The 20377-nt window shown below is 56.4% G+C and overlaps 1 protein-coding gene across 2 annotated transcripts in view; it reads right to left on the bottom strand.

The window, feature by feature from the left end:
- Positions 1-14599, bottom strand: part of RAP1GAP (RAP1 GTPase activating protein) — a 63071-nt gene extending 48472 nt beyond the window's left edge. The window contains exon 1 of one of the 2 annotated variants that reach the window (XR_013380616.1): positions 14497-14599. The gene's annotated coding sequence lies outside the window, so the exon portion shown is untranslated. The remainder of the gene's footprint in view (positions 1-14496) is intronic. The other variant, XR_013380617.1, reaches the window with a different exon arrangement.
- Between the last annotated feature and the right edge of the window lie 5778 nt (positions 14600-20377).

The following is a 20377-nucleotide window of genomic DNA, read 5'->3' as shown; positions in this document are numbered from 1 at the left end:
CGTTGATTCACGCGAGCGCCCAGCCCAGGCCTGGCACACAACAAACGCTCAATAAACGGCTGCTGCAAGAGTCTCTCCCCGCAAGTCAAAAGCTCCTCTCTTCTGGCAGAAGGATGAGTGAAGAATCCCCAGAACGCCCTGCTGTTGCCCACTCTCATCCCCCTCTCTGGGTGCCCCCCACAGCCCCGTGAGGAAGCGGAGGGGCAGGCGCACAGGAATGGAGGTGGCCACCAGGTGCCCGGGCTCAGCAGCCTCCCGGGGGGAGGAACCGGGCTCTGAGTCCTAGAGCAGGTCACTCACGCGCTCACCGACACTCTGCCCCCCTCCTCCGCTTGCCGCTCACCCAGCGCTGACCCTCCAGTGTTCCACCCTACAGGAAGCTGTCTCTCCCACCCCCAACTGAAGATGTGTCAGGAGACACAGGACCTTGGTCCTGCCCCTAGGTCACCCTCCCCCCGTCCAGAATGCCCACTCTGGCCCCCAAAGAGGAAGGGATTACCCCACGGAGGCGCTCAGAGCAGTGAGGTTTTCTATGGCATTTTCTAAGGGAATGCACAGAGGACGGATGCAGGGATGCAGTACGCTGGGGGCGGGGGAGGACGACCGGGGGTACACCAGCAGGCCAGGGCGAGGGTACACCAGCAGGCCAGGGCGACAGGGCGGCAGGGATTCTTCCGAAGCCTTTCAGGAACTGTTCCACCTGGGCCCTGGGCCAGGGCTCGGCTCGCTCCAGCTTCCCCTGGGAAGTGAGTGTCTGGGTACCGACCTTCACAGTTCACCTCACACGGGCCGAGGGAGGTGATGCCCCGGTCTCCCCATTTCAAACATAAAGAAACCGAGACCTTGGCTCACAGCAATTACATCTCTCTTGGGGGGCCAGCCCCCAGCTCCCCTCCCTGCCTCTGCCCTGGACCCCTTCTCTCCACACACTTTGATGGGTGGAGCCCCTTGTTCCAAGGCCGAGCAGGGCAAGGGAGATCCCCTCCCTCAGGCCCAGAACCAACCCCTTGGTTTGGTTTTTAGAGGAGCGTCTGGCTCCCTCTTGGCAAGGTGCTAGCCAGGGCTGGGTCCCTTCTGCGTGGGCAGGGCCAGAGATTCCTGGGTGGAGGGACCAGCCACGCCAGTGTAGGAAGCCCCCTCTTCACAGGGCACTCCAGGAGGGCCCCCGAGGGGCAAGCCCTAGATACACGCAGGCTGGCCCGAGTAGGGGAAAGTCTTCCTTTCCTCAGTGATAGGAGCACATGGGTGCCCAAAAAGCTGGGAGAGATGGGGGACCAGGAGCTGGGCCTGGGCCATGGTGCGGGGGAGGCATATGCAGTGCCAGGACTGGGACCCACGGCTGCTGCACCCCCTTGGTCATGACACTCAGCCTCCTCAGTCTGTCTTTTCAGTGGGAATGATTCCTGAGTGGGCTCTCCATGTCCACTTGGCAGGGTGGCCAAGTAGTCTCCAATGTGCCAAGTTTCCCAGCCGGGCCTGGCCCCCAGGAGGCCCTGCTGGTGCTGGGACAGTGGGCCCTTGAGAGGGGCTGTGGGGGCTGCAGGATTCCCACCGAAGACAAAGAGCTCAGTGTGGGCTCCGGCCTCTCGGGTTCTGACCAGCTGCAGCTGCCTCACTGGAGAGAGCTGGGGGTGGGGTGGGGGTGGGGGTCACAGTCCCTCTGCCGGGGATGTGCAGGACACTCCCTGGCCAGCTTCAGGTCCCTCAAGCAACTGCAGAATTTAAATGTGCTGTCTTAACCTGTAGGACCACTTCCAAGAATTTACCCTCTGCCACTTCACGGCAAGGAAGCCTGAAGATGGATGGATGGCCAGGGACAAAGGGACAGGGAGGCAGGTGCTTGTTTCTCCATCCTTCAACTCTCCCAGGGTTCAAGTCCCAGCTCACCCACTTGTCAGCTGTGTGACCTTGGACAAGTCACTTAACCTTTCTGTGCCTCGCTTTCTTCATCTGCAAAATGGGCTGATGACAAAAATAACAGTACCCAGCTCAAAGGGTTTTGCCAAAAATTAACTAAGTTAATAGTTATATAAGTACTGGGAATAGTCTTTGAAGAGCTAGTGTCTGTTGCATAAAACACTTGCTGCAGTGTCACTGTTCACTAGTCTGAAGAACCTGAAGTCACTATTTTTGTAAAGGTGGTGAAGATTTATTAGTAGGAATTCCACAACAAACTGATGGCCATCCAGAGGGAACCGGATAAGTAAATTAAGGTCTATGTATACCATGCAGTACCATGCAGCTGTTGGGAAGAATGGGGCAGATCTGTGTGTGGGCACGTGGGATGACCTCCAAGACACACACACACACACACACACAAACACACACAGAAGCAGTGCAGTAAGGGTGTTGGTGCTGGACCAGGCTCTGACACTTCCTAGCTGTGTGACCCCAAACACATTATGTAACACCCCCCCCAGACATCTGGTCTCCACTGAGAACTCAATACTCTGAGGGCAGCACAGAGCCAGTGCTCCCTGACTGAGACCGGAAGGACCTTCCACCTCTGGGGAGGGACAGAGCTCCCTTCTTCCTTTCCCTCCAGCCTCTCGCCTAGAAACCAGAGCCAGGCTCCCCCCTCCCCCCCAAGGTTCAGGCCTTCCCTCCAGGAGGAAGCTTCCACTTCTGGGCCTCCTAGATTTGCACCCAAGTTGTTCAAACAGGTGCCAGACTGTGCGAAGGAGGAGGGAAGGGTGCAGGGGTGGAGGGTTGCAGAGCTCCCTTTCCAAGTCCACCCAGGGTTGACCTCTGGGAGTTCCACCTACCTGCTTCCACCTCCCACTTCTCAACCATCAGCAGAGAAATGTAAGGGAATAGGAAGAGGCAGCCTCCTGGGAAGATCTCTAGCCCAGGCTCCAGATGGAGCTGGCGGGGTCCATTCTTGTTTCCCATTCAGGCTATCTGCCTGGAACCTCCTGGGCAGGAGACAGCGCAGTCCTGGGCTTCCTGCCCAGCCAGGCAGCCTCCTGTGTGGCTCTGCATTAATCAGGTTTCCTCCCTCGGCCTCAGTTTGCTCATCTGTTAAAACACCCACTCTCACTTTGATGGGTTAAAGACATAATAATGGAAAAATGCACTTGCCTTGAGAGAATTCCATGGACTCAAGGCATCATTATCCTTAGCTCGAGGCTTTTCTAGCCAAGCCACACCCACCCAATTCCAAGATGCTCTAAGCCCTGAACTCCCAGAGGAGTCTCCTGGGGGGTCCCCTGGTCCTGGGAAGAGAGAGAAGAGTGTGTGTGGCTTGGCTCACACCCTTTCTCCAAGCAGCTTCCCAGGGAGGTTTCTGACCCAGGCATCCTCTATCCTGGCTTTGTGACCCCGGTCTCATTCAATAGGTTCCTGAGACCCCTGCCTACTCAAAGCGTCCCCATCTGAGACTAGGAAGATCTGGCCTGGCCAGAATGACCAAAATAAATGCCTTCACCCAGACCCCCATCATTGAGGATGTGTCTCTGTTCACCCTATGGACCATGTGCCTCGAGGGGCCTGAAAACAAAGTCCTTCTGGAAACACAGGCACATGTGAAGGTACCCTTTCCTTTTCCTTCTTTCCTTCTTTCCTTCTTTCCTTCTTTCCTTCTTTCCTTCCTTCCTTCCTTCCTTCCTTCCTTCCTTCCTTCCTTCCTTCCATTATTCAGCAAATACACATTGAGCACCTACTGTGTGAGTGACCCTGTTCAGACACTAGTGATAGTGGATGAACAAGACAGATAAGATCTGTGGTAAACCTGCATGCACCCCTGCACAGAAATTCCATGAGGTCACATATGCACTTGCCCTTGTACTATGCAAGTTAGAGACATCTAACTCACACCTACACAGATCATATCAAGATCAAATGCACGCACATGTGCTAACATAAACATCAGTCTCTATATTGCCAAGCCCCCCCAAACACACACAAATCAGTGTGCACTCACTTACTGACTATGGCTGCATTTGTATACACATGTGTGTGTTTGTGAACACACACCAATGACAACAGATTCATGCATAGATGTCACAGGCCCACACACCCTTAGATCACATTCTGCTCGTGTGATATACAGACACACATGCACACAGCACACACACACACATAGAGTGCCCAGCTAACTATTGGGAAGAAATAGAGGTTGGAGAGAGGATGGCTTTGGGGGGGGGGCATGGGTCCAGAGGTGTGCAACTGCTGCATACTGAAGGAAAGGGGAGGCTAAGGCCCCTCTCACATATTATAGGCTGGAATCCAGCCAGCCTCCTTCTCCTACCCCCCTGCTAAGGGCATTTTCAGGAGGAGGAAGGCTGAACTGGAAGGGAGACTGCTTGATGCCCAGAGCTCCACCCAGGGCAGCTGAGCTGACTGAACCCTGTGCCAGGAGGAGACTTGGGTTGAGCCCCACCCCCCCCAGTTCTGCCTAGCAAAACTCCTTCCCACTTGGGACTTCCACTGGTCCCAAGATGGGGGATAGGGTGCCCTGACGATTCCCTAAAGTGCCAACCCTCCCCACTGAGCCAGTCTGGGGCTCTGTGAACCCCCCTTCACCTGGCCAAGGTCCTCACAATGACAGTGATTCTCAACAACCGTGGCTCTACCCCCTAAAGAGCCATAGAGAAATACACAAGGGTGGCTTTGGTCTTTAGCAATTCATTCAGTGGGTAGCAGCCAGGAGAGCTTTGTCAGGAGACTCTCATCTAAAGAAAACCTGTCATGCATCAAATATCCTTCCAAACATTCATGTGGGTGAAAACCCTCAGCCTAGAACCTAAGTCCAGTTTACATATGTGGGTTTTTTTTTTTTTTTAAAGTAAGCTCTATGCCCAGGGTGGAGCCCAATGTAGGGCTTGAACTCATGCCCTGAGATCAAGCGAGACCTGAGCTGAGATCAAGTCAGGCTAACTGACTGGACCACCCAGGTACCCCTACATTTGAGTATTTTTAGTGTGGGTTTAATACATACTGAGTCTTCCAAAGATGCAACTACTGAAGCCATTCCGAAATCAAGTATAGCGATATTTTCTGCCCTTAAATGTAAATACGTATGCATATATTTACACACATGTCTATACCTATACACACACACATATATATACTTATCTATCTATATCTATGTCTATACATAAACAGGTGCAAGCATTTGGTTACTTCATTAGGTCCTGTGGTGTGATCATGCCAGAGGATTTATCTATGGAAGTGAGGGCTTTTACTCCTCTTAGGGTAGTATATTGTTTGGCTTTTGAATTAGGCGTGTAGGTAGGCTTATTATCTAGGAATACCGTCACAGGAAAATAACGCGCTTTTAAATCCTTTTCTAACCAAGCTGGGGTCCTCCGCGGTCCCGGGCGCCCCCAGCTGGCCATCGCAGGAACTGCAGGGCGAGGGCCCGGCGGCCTCCAGCACCAGGGACAGCGCCCCGGGCCCGCACCCCCGGCGCCTCTCCGGGCGCGAGGGGAGACCCTGCAGGCGCCCCGAGCAACGTCTGCGTCCTCGGCTCCGCAGTCGCCACCCCCCGCGCTCCTCGCTCCTCCCTTAGTGCGGAGGCGGCCCCCAGAGACTGCCCTCTCCCTTCCCCCTAGCGCGAACGGCCGCGCCTCTCCCCGCCCCCAATGGCACACCTGCCCGCCACAATAGTGGCACCTGTGCCGCCGCCCACCGTGTTCCCGCCGCCCCCTCTCCCCCTGGGACCCTTTCTCTCCGTGTTCAGATCACAGGGCCGCACCTACGCGCCCTGGGACCTCCGGGATCCCCACAAAAGCCCCAGATCATGCAAGACTTTTATGTCAGCGACGACTTATGGGGAAACTGAGGCTCGCAAACAGAGTGGAGCTGGCTTCTGACGCCCCCTCCCCAAGGCCTCAGCCCCCATCACACATGCATGCACCCCAGCTCAGCAAGAGCAGCGACTAGTCCCGGAGGCCCTGTACCAGGCACTCTCATTGGTTCAGTCCTCGTGAACACTCTGTAAATTAGGTGCAATTATCATCCCTCCGTTCACAGACCAGGAAACCGAGCCCCTGAGGGGCTTGCCCGAGGGTTAATAGGAGCAGAAGTCGACTGTAAAGACTCTCCGAGGTGTGAACTATGCTCTGAGTCACTCTCAGGAACGCTCCTGTCAAGAAGAAAGCCCTTCAAACACCACTTGCTGCCCTGCTGTGACACCCTTGGAGGTCCAAAAACCTCCGGTACCTCAGGAGTTGGGTGGGGCGGTTGCACGGAACCCCCATTCCTCACAGAAGAACTCCTATCTCCCCATCCTCACGAAATTTAGCCTCACAAAGCATTTCCCCAAAGCACAGATTAGGTGCTTAATAAATACTTGCTGCTTGGCTGAAGTCCTGCCTTCCAGGAACCAGGTTTCTAAATGCAAAGCCACAACTGCCAGGGCACAGAGCCTGGACACGGAGCAGGGCAGCATGAGCCACGGGGTGGGGGACAGACATGAGAGCCAGAGAGTGGGGCTCCAGTCCAGTCCTGAGCTGTGTGACTCTAAGCCTCCCTTCTCACATCCAGAGAATGGAGATACACTAGCTGGTAGCTCACAGAGTGCTGATGCACAGTACAAGAGGTGATGCATACTTAGCACTGTGCCTTGTGCCCACAGAGGGCTTGCTAATGCCATTGTCAGCAGGGAGGGTCTTCTTTGGGACGTACAAAATCCAGAAACCCCTGCTGAGTCATGTCCCCATTTCCACAGGGTAAATCAGGCTGCCACGTACCCCATAGGCAAGTCTGTAGCTGGGTCAGGGGGCAGGAGGAGTGGGGAGAGGAAGCCATCCTACATGGAGGTGGGGGTTTAGGAATGTCTGGAGACCCACAACCTCACTGTCTCATCTCTGACCCTCAACTCCCCACCTCAGACTCCAGATCAGCTCCTGGTCTCCTCAGCATGGTAGGTACTCCGTAAATGTTTAGTGAATGAATGAATGATGTCCTACGTTGGCTGTTGAGCAAGAAGAAAGATAAAATCAATTTTATTCCTATCCTATTACATATGGGAGTTGACACTGGCATGGGTTGGATGGACCTGTGTTTGAACCCTCGCCTCTGTCACTTTCTGGTTTGTGACTTTGGGCCACATTCACAACCTCTTGAGATCTCATTTTCTCCATCTGTAAAAGAGATGGTAATGATAGTAAAAGTTCTTGATAGGGTCGTTCTTAGGATTCAGTGTAAAGTGCTCAGCCCTGGCATACAGTAGGCATTCAGTAAGTAGGAATTCTCTTTGGTACTGTTGCTGGACATGTGCTAGCACAGCCATACACTGAGTCATGAGACCCGTGCCCAAGGCCCAGCTCTGTCGCTGGCTCAGTGTGACTATGGCAGGTCTCTACCCTTCTGGGCCCAGTTTCCTTCTCTGTATAATGAGGGCTCTCCAAGGCACCTTTTGAGTCTGATATTCTGGGGCAGCCTGGCACATTGGCCGGGAGGTCTCTGGGGAACAGCTCTGTCCCTTGGCTTGGAGAAGGAAAGTACGTTCCCATGCAGGGAGGAAGGTGGGCATCACTGCAACTTGTCCTGTTCCCCCTTCCACACATCTCAGAACAGAACCAGCCACACCCTCCCAGACACTGCCCCCTGCCCTGCCCCTAATGCAGAGGTTGTCCTCGTACCACATGGGCTCTGGGCCTCGGGGGTCCCAGGATGGTGCAAGGGGCCCAGGGGGAGGAGAGATCTGGGTCTGGAGCACAGGACCAAAGTTAGCTGGGGCCCATCTCTTAGCCTCTCTAAACCTCAGTTTTTCTCGCCTGCCAAGCGGGGAGGTGAATAACAACCACCACCCGAGTTTTGCCAGCCCCAAGGGCTCTGGCGCGCATAAGAGGCAACCCAGATGTGGAAGCCCTTTGTGAATTGCTACCATCGGGCATAATCATAATAATTATTATCTGTAAAACAAGGGGGTTGGACCAGCTGATCCCATGGGCTCCTCTCCAGCTCTGATGCTGAGGATTTCTCGGTTTCCAAGCTGGGAATTTATGCAGACACAGGCCAGGAGAAGCCAGGGAGACACAGGCCAGGAGAAGCCAGGGTCTGTGGGCTTCTACATACCCTGGAACCTCTGCAAAAGAATCTCCCCATTTATCCTCTTCTCCCAAGCCAGCCTGGGGGCTGAGGGAAGGCCACAGGGAAGGGGAGGAGGAGGTTCAGGGCCATGTCCTCAAAGTGCGGGGACAGCCCCAGAGTGTGAACCCCCTCTCCACCCCTGCCCAGAACTGCTGTCATTCCCTAAGGGCTCAGCCTCTTCCTCCTTACTGCACCCCTCCCCTAACCCCATCTAATTCTGCATGCAGTAGGCCAAAGTGGTGAAAAGTGGAGTTAGCCCATAATTCAAATAGCTCCAGCCATGCACCAGCTGGTGACCTTGGGCAGGCCATTTAGCCTCTCTGAACCTCGATAGGTCTAATAACAGTTGTTCTGGGGATTCAATGAGATCCATGAGAAGGGCCTAGCATAGAGGCCCACATACTCAAGTACTCAATTAATGCCCCCCCCGCCCCCCGACCTGTATTCTATCACTCAGCCTCTATTCTGCTTCTCCTTTGCCAGAACCCTCCAGGTGGTTGTTATGTTATCCCTGAGCTAGCCAGCTAGTTCCCAACAATGGGGCATGGGTGTAGGGACAGGAGACAGGTCCCAGGTTTCTCTTGCCCATCAGAGGACCAGAAAAGGTCATACTGCCCCAGCCGGGGAAGTCTGGGGGCCTGCCTGGTGAGGGGGACAGGGGAAGGCTCTGCCGCAAGTGTCTGTCCAGTCCTGTTTCTGGGGGCTTGAGGTCCTGGGGAAGGGACATGTATGTACCTAGAGACGCTCCAGTATCTCAGGTGGAAGCAGGTGGTGAATGGGACAAGGCTGGAGCCCACATACACAGAGCTTTCAGCCCTGGTATCCACAGCCTGCTGTCAGGGCTGGCGGGAGGGCTTGTGGCAGTCTGCCAGGGGTGGATGGACTCTCTCTGGACCTCGAAGAGGCAGAAGGATGGGAAGCTTTCCACTACCAATGGGCCTCGTCCTGGCAGTCCCCTGCAGGGAGATGACACACCCTATTTTGGGGGAATCAAGGCCCAGCAGTTCTGGCACTGAGCATACAAGCAGCAGAAAAGTTCCCAAGGTCACCTCCCATCAGCCACCTCCACCCCACCGCGAAAGCCCCGACTTAGAGGAGCGGGACCTTGGAGAAGGCTGTCCTCCGAGCTGGGGTTCAGGGTATCTTTCCCTCACAGACTTGGGGCCAAGAACTCAGGAGCAGGGCAGAGGGCTGAACCCACAAGTCCCACCCTTCCACTTCCCACAACAGCCTAGCAGGCGTGTGGCCCCTGTGGCCTTGAGCAGGTCACAGCATTTCCGGCCAGTGACCGGAAAATTCAGGAATCCATCCTCGTCCGCTGTCTACCCCAAATCTTAGCAGCCCCAAATTCTCAGCAGAGCCTGGGGAACAAGTAGCTACAAGAAACAGCATGATTCCCCCAGAGACACAACACACCTGAGCCACATATAGTACCGTCACCAGCTAAGTCTGATCGGACCCACACTACGAAGGCAGAAACTGCATCCACCCATTCCACGGATGGAAAGAGAGGCTTGAAGAGCCCAGTGACCTGCCTGAGGTCACCTAACGAGTGGGGTGGCATGAGAAGGGGGAAATAGGTCTCCTGATTTCCAGCATAGATGGCAGCCCCCTAGTTCCCTGAGCAGCCGGTGCCTCGGTCCTCTCGCCTGTCCTGCGAATAGAAGACGCTCCTTTGCACACATGAGGAAAAGGAGACTCAGGGAAACAGGCAAAGGAGCCTTTCTTCCACGATGGGGCAGGGCAGAGAACCGTGCCAGGTTAGCTCCTCCTTCTGCACAGGTGAGTGGGTCCCCAAGGCCTGCCCACAGAGGGTTCAGCTGGTCCCTCTGATGGTCTCCCCACTGGCTTTCAGGGAAAGGCAAACTCCTCAGTTTGGCATTCGAGGCTGTCCAGGAGAGGACTCCAGCTGGTCCCTACACACACCTTGCACCAGAGCCAAGCCAGTGTCGAGATGCCCGCCTCTCACGCTGTCGCCAGCCACGTCACCAGAAGCACCCTCACTCCCCATCACCGCGCAGCTCGTAATCCCACGAAGAGCCCCCATTACCCCTGACTGTCTGCCGTGTGCCAGGCACTGGCCCCGTCGAGGAGGAAACCACCCATCTCCTGCGATCGCAATGCCAACTGCCTTGGGAATGTGAAGTTATGGGGAAGAAAATCACCATGACCTCAAAACATTGAAGAAAAAGGCTTATTTTTTTCTTTCGCGATAATAAAACATTTGAAGTTTCTCAAATAGATTTTTCTTCGTGTTTTTCTGCTGTTTGTTTTTCCTTCTGTGCATTCCTATCTCTGAGTGCAGCTCTGTGTTTTTGCAAAGCAGCCCCCGGCCATCAGGTCTGATCTGCACAGACCACACTCCCAGGTCGGCAGGCGAACGAGAGCGCATCATGCCTGTTCGATGGAGAAGGAGAAGAGGCACACGGAGGGTAAGTGGCTTCTCCGAAGTCATATCTCGGAGACTGGACTTGGATCCCTGACGACTCCCAGCCCATCTCCTTCTGGTCTCTGACAAATCCCCACCACAAGCTGCCTGCTGCCTTGGGTACTTGCCTCCGTGAGCCTCCCAAACCTTTGAAACACCCCCATCAGGCAAATAAAGTAGGGGATCCGCACTTTACAGATCAAGAAACAGAGGCTCAGAGATGATAGAATCATCTGCCCTAAATCGTACAGCTATTTCAGTGGCGAAGTCAAAATTTGAATTCAGGCCTTCTGCTTCCAAAAGGCTGCCCAGGGAGGGTGGCTCGTGTCGGCAGAGGTATGGACTAGGGGGTTGGGCACATCACTTCACCTCCACGAGCCTCATTCCCTGCCCTGAGATGTGGCCCCAGTAACATCACACTGGGCTGTGGAAGGGACCAAATGATGCCACGCCCAGCTCATCCCTGTTGTCCCTGGTGCCTGTCACAGTACATGAGACACACATTACGCTCAACAAATGCTTACCGAGTGTGCCACCAAGGTCCCTGCCATTGTACCAGCACACAGCATGAGCACCATAGGGACCCCCCTGTTTTGGGGAGTCTCTCCACTAGCACCCCTCTGCTTCTCCCTTCCTCCTCTCTGAGTCACTGCCTGTAAGTGCTAGTCTTCAGTCCTAAAAATAGAGCACATTTGGGGGCATAGAAATACCTGCAGATGTTACACTGCGTCAGCGCCCCCTGCCCTCAAGTCCCCCTTCTTATGACCCCAGGGTGGCCATTCCATGAAGTCCCAGGACTGATGGTCCCTGCTTCACCCAGTGTGGACTTAGGGTTCTCAATCTGCTGGACATCCTTAGCCAGGAACCACCCTCCTTGCCCCATGATGTGCAGCAGAGCCAAACTTCCTTTCCTCATTGGCACAAGGGCTGCCACCTTACACCTCGCACTTGCTGGCCAGACTGAGCTGCCTCCCAGAGCTGGAGATGGGCCCAGAGAAGGGAAATGATTTGCCTGGATTGCACAGCCAGGCCTGGACTCAGAACCAGCACTCCGGCAAGCCTAGGATGAATGCCCAAATGAGAATGGCAAAGCCCAGAGCCTCTCGCTGCCCCGCTCTAGCATCTGTCAGCCCTGGAGACTTTATCAGAGCCCACAGAAGCACCCCTCAGAAGCTGTTTCCCAGCAATACTAGCCTCACAGGGGGTACAGCCAGTACCACCAGGGTGCCAGGGCGCAGCCTGGCGGAGGATCTCAGAGATTTCCCTCCCTTCACACCAGCTGGCCCCCAGCCTTGCTGGGAGGGCAAAGCAAAAACCAGGACTTGGTGAGGCCTCCTGGCAAAGTGGCAAAGGAAAGGGAACCCCGGGCTGCTTGGGGCTGGGGGGTGTCCTGTGTGGGGAGGGGAAGGTGGAGCAGCACCTCCAGAGACCAGGGGGCAGCAGAGTGGAGAAGCTCCTGTGGCCGCCCTGCAGGTGGTGGGGGGAAGACGGGAGAGGAGGGTGCCGGGAGGGGGGTAACACCAGGCACTTTCCCAGGAGTCTCAGGGTCCTGGGTTCACGTGAAGCAGAACAAGGTGAGGCTTTGCTGGGGGAGGTCAGAGGGGCCTGTGCCACCTCCTCCCAGGGTGAGGAGGAGTTCACATCCCACACGCAGGAAGCTGATGTAATGCACACGTGTGTGCACTTGTGGTGGCCTGGGTGTGGGTGGGTACAGGTGCATATCTGCCAGGTTAATTTTTAAAAAGGGCGTGGGGCTTTCTTGTGCTCTTTCCTGCATGTGGAGGGGTCACGCGTGTGCCCTTTCCTATGTGTGTAGGGGTCACGCGTGTGCCCAGGAACTATCAGTTCGATGAGGGCTTCTGAGGAGGCTCTTCGTGTGGACCACGACCTCCACCTCTGTGCATCCCCGTACTGGGTGGTGTGCGCCTCATTGTCTGTAGCGGGGGTCTCGGCCTGCACGTGCCCGCCTGTGCCTGTGTTTGAGGCTCGGGGTTTTTGTGAGTCGAGCGGTGTTTTCGTCTGTGTCTGGCTGTGCACAGGTCTCGGCTGCTCTTGCAGCATGTGTGGCTGGCTGCTCGGCAGCCTCTGACAGCCGGGACAAAAGCCTCTCTAGACAGACAGGTGGTGTGGAAGACAGACCTGCCTCAGGAGTCCTCAAAGGGCCTCTGAGCTCTGGAACGTGGCAGTCAGGCAAGGGTTGCGGCCGGCGGAGAGGGAGCTAAGGGCTAAGGCAGGGGCTTCGGGCTCCCTTACTCCAGGCCTGGGCGGAGGCTGCGGGGTCCTGAGGCCTGAGCAGTAAAGATCTCCGAGCCAAGAAGGAGACACTACATTTCAAGAGGCCAAAGGAAGATTCCCTCTGGTCTCATAGCGTCATGGCAGGTGGAGGGTGCATAGAGCCAGGAGAGGGGTCTCCCGCACCCGGGGAACAGGAGCGGCCTTTGCCCAAAGAAAGCTGAGTCCCAGGGTGGGAACTACCATCCTGGCTGTGGGAAGGGGCAGCAAAGCAAGCACGGGGCTCTGGGAGAGGAGGAAGGAAGGTCTGAGCTCTGGACCCTGAAGCGAGGTGGAGGGGTTCTCCTTAACCTGAGTCACCTTCCCCACCTCCACCCAGAGGCACCCTCACCTCCTCAAGCAGCTCAGGGAGCGGGTCACCTGTAGACCGCTCCACTTGTCACAGACCCCCCTCCCCACCCCACAAAGATCTACCCAGATCAGGGGTCCGAGAAGGGATGTTAGCCCCAGCAGAGGGCGACGCCGTGACCTTGGGCAGTCCACGTAGCCCCTCTAAGCGTCAGTTTCCCCATCTGTGCAATGGAGAGCTCAGTGCGCGTGCACATGCCCACGCACCCCACCTGAAATACTGCTGTGCGTGGGGAAGGTGCTCATGCCACCTGGGGATTAATCCTTACCTAGAATCCTTTCTGAGGCTGTTCAGGCCCCCCTCCACTCCCCCGGACCCTCCACATGCAAGAGAGGAGCTCAGAGGGCGGCTGAGGCCCTGGATGGAGAAATGGGGGGACCTCTGTGGCCAGCTGGGCAGGACCACCCCCACTCCCACGCAGCGGCTGCCCCCTCCCCATTCAAGGGCAACTTTGGCTGGTGTTTCCTCCCACTACTAGAAAACAGACCCTCCTCCCCACCCGCACCGCACAGACACACAGGAGGGAGACACCAGTGCCCCCAGCAGGGTGGGCTAAGGGCCCCGGGCCCCAGCTCCCTTTTGGAAGAAAACAACACCTCCCGCCTCATTTCCCCTTTCTCTCCAGCTCCGTCCTGACCCAGCTCCTCAGTGGCCCTTCCTGGTGGCCCCTGACTCCCCGAGGGAGGGAATGACGCTCCAGGACAGATGCCGATGCGCTGGGCGTGAGGCTGGGGTGTCCTTCCCGACTCCACCCTCAGGCCTGTGTTGTGACCCCAACAAGGACCCCAACAACTGCCCAACAAGGTCACGCACAGGTTGGGGGGTCTCACCACGGAGCGGGGACGGCGCGGGCCTCCGGGGCTGGTGTGCACGCGCGCGCCTGTGTGTGTGTGTGTGTGTGTGTGTGCACGCGCAGGACCCCAAGGCTGGCGGCAGGGCGTGTGCGGGGCGCGGGGACCGCCCTGCGGACTCCCCCGGGGGCTCAGACCCCGCGGAGCCCGAGGGAGGCGGCGAGGGGGCGCCCGGCTGCGTGACGCGAGAGCCCCGCTCCGCCGCGGGTGGGGGCGCGCTCCGTCCCCGGGAAGCGAGGACGTCGCCGCCTCTCGGCCGGGGTCGCTGCCCCAGGACCCCCGCGTCGTCCTCCGAGGCCCGGAGCGCCGGGGGCGGGGGGGGTCCCTGCCCGGGGACGGGGACGGGGACGGGGACGGGGACGCGCCCACCCCTCCGCGCCCGAGGCGCCCCCTCCCCGGGCCTGCGCGCAGGGGGAGGCACCCGCGCCCCCAGCCCCGGCCCGAGCGAGCCCCGCGGGGAAGGGGTGCTCAGGGCTCGGCCCAGGCCTGCCCCCGCCCCCGCCGCCCCCCGCAGCCCCCGGGCGGGGCGGACTCACCGCGGGCCTGCGCCGGGCGTCCTGGGCTCCGCGCTCCGGTGCCCGCGGCCGCCGCTGCAGCTCTGCCCGGACGCCGCTCCGCGTTCGCCGCCGCCGCCGCCGCAGTTCGGGGGGGGGGGGGGGCTCACGTGACCGCGGAGCGCTCCTTCCCGGCGCCGCTCCCCCCGTCACTGCGGAGCCCGGGCCGCGGGCGAGCGGGCGGGAGCGGCGGAGGCCCCCGCCCTGCCGGCCCCCGCGCGCCCGCCCGTGCCCCCATTTCACAGGTGGGGAAACTGAGGACCAGAGCGCGCCAGGACGCGCCCCGGGCGAGGACCCAGCGGCCCGGCTAACAGCCTGCGCCCCAAGGGGAGGGGGACAGCTTCTGGGGCAACGGGGGGAGGGGGCGACGCGAAAGGTGGGGGACACGGGCCCGCAGGGGCGGCGAGGAAGGAAAAGGCCTGAGCCCCGACTGCGCGCCCCCCGCGCCGGGGAGCTTGCCGGAGTCCTCGCAGGAGCAGGAGCCGCGTCGTGACCACCCCCGCCCCCCCCCGCCCCCCCCCGCCCCGCGGTCAGCGCCTCTGGACCTGCGCCCCGGGCTGCGGGCTGCGCGGCTGGCTCCCCACTCCCAGCCTAGCCTGGAACGGGGGCGGGGGTGGGGGTGAGGGTGGGGGGAGGGACAGCGGCGGGAAGCAGGAGGGTCAGGACAAGAGCTGAAACCCAGGCCGGAGCCACGGGGATCCCTCCAGCCGGCCTGCTGAGGCCCAGAGAGGGGAAGAGATTTGCCCAAGGTCACATGCAAGCCAGCCTCACCGAGGGGGACGCCGTGGGGGTCACACACCTCCAGGAGGAAGTGGCCGGGTGTCATCAGGGCCAGAGCTCTGGGCGACGATGGGTGAGGGTATGCTTGGTGGCCCCGTGACCATGTCCCAAGCCACATAGAACATTGATGTTAGAGGGGATCCTTGAGACCTCTGGATCTCACTCCTTTGCTCTAATAACTGGGGAAACTGAGTCTGCAAAAGAGGTAGAGACAAGCGTCCCATCTAACCAACCCTCGAGAATTAATGGATCAAGCCGGCAGGACCCTCTGAGGTCAGAGTCCAATTGGCCCACTTCACAGACAGGTTAGGGAGGACTCAAGCCTCTATTCACTTATTCAGCTTATTTATTAAGCACCTGCTGTGCTTAACAAGGGACTGTCAGATCCACCTCCCCACCTCACCCCAAAACCCCTTCCCAGTCCCCCACCATCCTTCCAGCCACCAGGACTGCATTTCATTAAGGAAAATATCTGGGACCTCAGCATCCCTTACATCAGCCTCTGCAGGAAACATGCAGCCCCCTGAGTTTTCAGTGCCATGAGGGCTGGGACCAGGGCCATGTTTCTCCACCAAGACTCTCACCCAACCAAGAAGAGCTTCAAATTAAGAGCTTCAAATTAATGGTGAATAACAGGATATGCCTCACCCTCATTCCACCTCCAGCCCCATCTGCACATTCGAATAGGCAGAGGGAAGTGTGGATCAGTTCTTTCCAGTCCTTGGGTCAAGTTCTCCCTCCTGCAAGCCCTCGCCAGCCATGGGTGGGAAAGAGGCCCCAGCCTAGGGCTCCTTAAACTCTGAACAGCATAGGAGTGGCCTGATACTGATGCAGAGGGTCTGATGAGCACCTGCATTTCTTTTTTTAAGATTTTATTTATTTATTCATGAGAGACACACACAGAGAGGCAGAGACACAGGCAGAGGGAGAAGTAGGCTCCATGCAGGGAGCCCAACACGGGACTCGATCCCAGGTCTCCAGGATCACACCCTGGGCTGAAGGCAGTGCTAAACCGCCGAGCCACCCGGGCTGCCCAGCTCCTGCATTTCTAATAAAGCTATGCGGTGTTGCTGGTGCTGCCGGGCCACAGACTGACTACACTTCTGGCGGCACTCTACAATGAGGTTGTCGGGCAGTCAGAAGACAACTGCTGGGACAGAGGCCAGAGGCCAGAAACCTGGAACACCACCTGCTTACTCTGAGCCATCCCTCACGCCCCCAGCCCCGGGTGCAGGACCCCTTCATTTCCTGCCCAGCATTGGGCCTGGGCCTGGATCCCCGGGGTATATAGTTGGTTCAAAGCTGTAATGAGAGAAAAGTTCAATGAGGTTGGTCAAGGCACTTCTGGGGATGGTGCAGAAGGGATTTTGTATTGTGTCAACTGCCCCAGACAGGTATGCTCATTAGGGCACTGGTCCTGGGAGATGCTTGGTGGAATAAAATCCCACTTGAGACAGGCTGGCTGAAAGCCTAACAGCCTTCTAGGGCAGCATGCACTCGGCTGGCTTGCCTACAGTAGGCCTGGGCTCACACATCTCAGGAGGGACACACAAATTCCAGAGCTCCGGGAGGCACATCTCCTCACATTCTCCTGCTTTTTTGTACGCTGGGCCAGATGGATCCTTGAATTCAATTCGAATCACAATCCCAGTGTCTTTTCCTGCTTCAAATACTCCCACAAAGAGCCCTCTCTCCCCCTCCATGTTGGGAGGCAGAGACCACGGGCTCCCAACTCTGCCTAATGGTACCACTCCAGACCGTGAGTGGACACAAAGGGGCCCCAACTGAACCAGAGCAAGAGGGGCAGGCAGAGGCAGCAGTGGCGCGAAAACACACGAAGCAAGCAGTCACAGCTGTGACCTTTCATGGTCTGGGCTAGCAGACTCCAAGATCCCCAAGGGCCCAAGGGCCTACTGGCACTGGGGGACTGAACGTGACCGACCCTGAGCAGGCCAAAGAACGAAGGCTCTTCCGTGCCAAGCCTCTCTAGTCCTTCTTTATAATCAAGGAGCTTTCGATTACAGCATTTTCCTCTTTACAGAAAACCTCAACGCAAGAGGCTTATAATCTCCAGTGTGTTCTGGGGGGCACCATTCTGAGACTGTCAGGGCTCCTGGGGTGAAGGCAACACGTGCCGTAGGGGGCTGGGCACGCAGCCTGGCATGGAGCCTAGGTACTGAAGGGAAGATTGGACAAAGGCCCCAGAGCTTTACTTTCCCTGGCCTATTTCAATCCAAACCACTCAGGACTGACCGCTCACGCATGGCTGCCTCTGGGCACAAGCCTTTTCTTTTTCAAACACTTAATACGTTGCAACCTAGCCACCACCCCTGCCCTCCCAAGTGCTGAAAAATGAAAGCTGGCTTCAAAAAATCTGACATCTAAGAAGCCTGGAGAATGAATATGTGGGTGGCACATTAGACTCAGAATAATGCACGAGGGAGTCCAAATATTGGGCAGCTGCCTCCTGAAAGAACTCTGTGCCCCCCATCCAAAAATGCGCCCCCTAAAATGGGGATGGGGTGGCCCAGCAGAAGCAGGGGAAGAAAACTCAAAAGTGGCGGGTCCCCAAGGTCTGCTATCCATGGAGCACTGAGTAAGCTCTAGGAGGGGCTGGGGAACGAGAGGGTGGCCTGCAAGGGTGGCTGGTGGGATAGTTCCAGCCCAGAGAGGACAGACAGGGTGGGTGGAAGGCTGCCATGCTGATGCTAGGCTGCCCTGAGGGACTCAGTGTTGGGTTACAGAAGTCTTTGGATCATGAATGTGAACATAGCTAGGGAGTCCCTCTTTGAGGACAAAAGAGGCAAGCCCAAAGGTGGGGGCAGCCCTGGTCATACCAAAGCACTAGAAAGCTCGCTCCAGGGGTCTTACTGTCACAGAAGAGCTTCTAGTGGATCCTGAGCTGTTCATTCATTTTTCCTAGCTGCAAACATTATCATGTGGCTACTGTGGCTACGATGAAGAAAAAGGTGGCCAGAGCCCCTAGGAGCCTGGAGTCTGGTACTAACTAGGTTGATGCCTTTTCTGAGAGACTCGAGTGCTTTCTGATGCAGACCTAAGATCCAGCCCAGCTCTAACTCTGGCTCCCAGTAAGACAAAAATAAATGTTTCACTCTAGTTCTAGAATTTGAGATAGTCTGGCATAGTTCTCTCTCCTCCAGAGAACCAGTGCGTGCTGCAGGTGGGAGAAGATGCGGCAAAAACCATAGGCAGAAACCAACCAAAGAGGTGACAACGCAGACTGATAAAACGAGACAAGACGTCCTTAAAGGCGGTAGAGTTGGGGGATTTTCCCAAAGCACTCCCTAGCGCTTCCTCAAGAGGGTAGGTGGGTGTGGGAGTGGAGCCCAAGAGATGAGGCCCCAGTGTTTCCTTCCGCCTAGTTCATGTTTGACAACTTCTACACATCCAACTTCCTTTCAGAGAGAACACTTGGGCCCAAAGGGGAACATATCTGTCCAGGAACATAAAAAGAGCTCATAGCTGTTAAGTGTTCCCTTGGTTATAAACACAAATAAACCAGAGAATGGAGGGGAGGAGGGGAATCAAGATACAAGTGTGCAGAGGTCAATGTGCCAACTAGCAATGATTTAACCCAGGCGGTGGCTGCCTAGGCCTTATGGTTGCCCTGGGGTGTGTCCCCCACTTCCTGAGGCCCAGGGCCTGCCTCCTCTGGCAGTACTAACACAGATCTGGAAATCAAGCTGCCATTCCAGCTGCTGTCAGAAGCCTGGCTCCTGCTCTGGCTGAGATGATTTCACTCCACAGGCCCTGACCCAGGCAGTCCTAGCCAAGTCCTGGAAAAGCAGGGATGCCCCCAAGCCCCTTGGGTCTGTTGGGTGGGTGGGGGAGGGTGGGACAGATGATGCCCTCTGAAATCAATACAGTAATTATGTTGGACAAGCTCTAAGAACTGACTTCAGGAAAAATCAGACAGCCTCTCATGAATGAGAAAGTGTGAAAACACAGTATGGGAAGAGCCAACATGTCACTTATGCCTGTGGGATGGCGGCCATTTGGCAGTAGGATCTGCCTCTTTGGGGATCATGATCTTGCCTCTCCTGGGTGGGTTACAGCAAAGGCTCAGGCAGTGACGGGAGGTCCCAGTTCTAAAGGTAAACCAATGTTAACTACAAGAGGTCATACCACTCCTGGCTGGTCACCAGGAGATGAATGCTGCGACCTCCTTCTTCCCAAAATCTCATGAAGAGATACTTGAATCTTACCATATGAAGAAATGTCACCAATTTGTCTGAAACGTATGCATTTTTTAAAAAGTGATGTGCTTTGGTTAGCAGTAACTTGATAAAACTGGTCCTGTGGTTTATTTGTTAGAGAAGGGGAAGCACAGAAACGCCGGTCTCACATACTCTACTCTTGAATAATATTTTTCACTGAAGTCTCAATAGGTAAATAAAAAATGAAAAGCACGTGATGCTTCTGCATTGCACCGTGCTCCCCGGGGCCCACAGAGCTCGGCTTCTGGAGCTCACGGCACCTGTTCTTGATGATCCTGGCAATGACAATCAAAACATCGGCAGCTCCCCTCTAGGGCAGGACCTGCCCATCACAAAGACATAAACCCTCCACACACATTCTGAACGTGTTTCAAATACCTTTCAACATGACCCTGCAAACAAACGGAATCAAGGCAGCTTACGGTTTGGCCATTAGCTTCATTTTCCTTACCGGCCAACAGGAAAGATTTATGTAACAGGATGGTTGAACACCTGTCCAGTCATGATTTTAGCTCTAAGGGTTTCCGGCATAAGGTGCACGCTAAAGTTCCGAGAGAAGGGGTGTGGGTGTGGTTCCATCACCCCTTTTGGGAGACTTGCAGGAAAGGTTCCATGGCGTTCCCTCACAAAGACTGGGGTTTTTCTAATTACAAAGAATGATGTAAAGTATTTTACCCCCAACGACACTTATTACTGCTTGATCTTTGGTGTGGGAGGGTAAACGAGGCAGCAACTACTACCGCCTTCTGAGAGACAAGGAAACTAAGACAAAGCAAAGTAACCTTGCTTAGTTACAAGGTAAATGGTAGAATTACCAGGTGACCTGACATCCCAAACTTGCCATT

Source organism: Canis aureus, chromosome 5 (genome assembly GCF_053574225.1).
Source record: "Canis aureus isolate CA01 chromosome 5, VMU_Caureus_v.1.0, whole genome shotgun sequence".
Taxonomy (NCBI): Eukaryota; Metazoa; Chordata; class Mammalia; order Carnivora; family Canidae; genus Canis; species Canis aureus.
The sequence above is the reverse complement of the archived record's forward strand: the minus strand, read 5'-3'. Positions and strand labels throughout refer to the sequence as shown.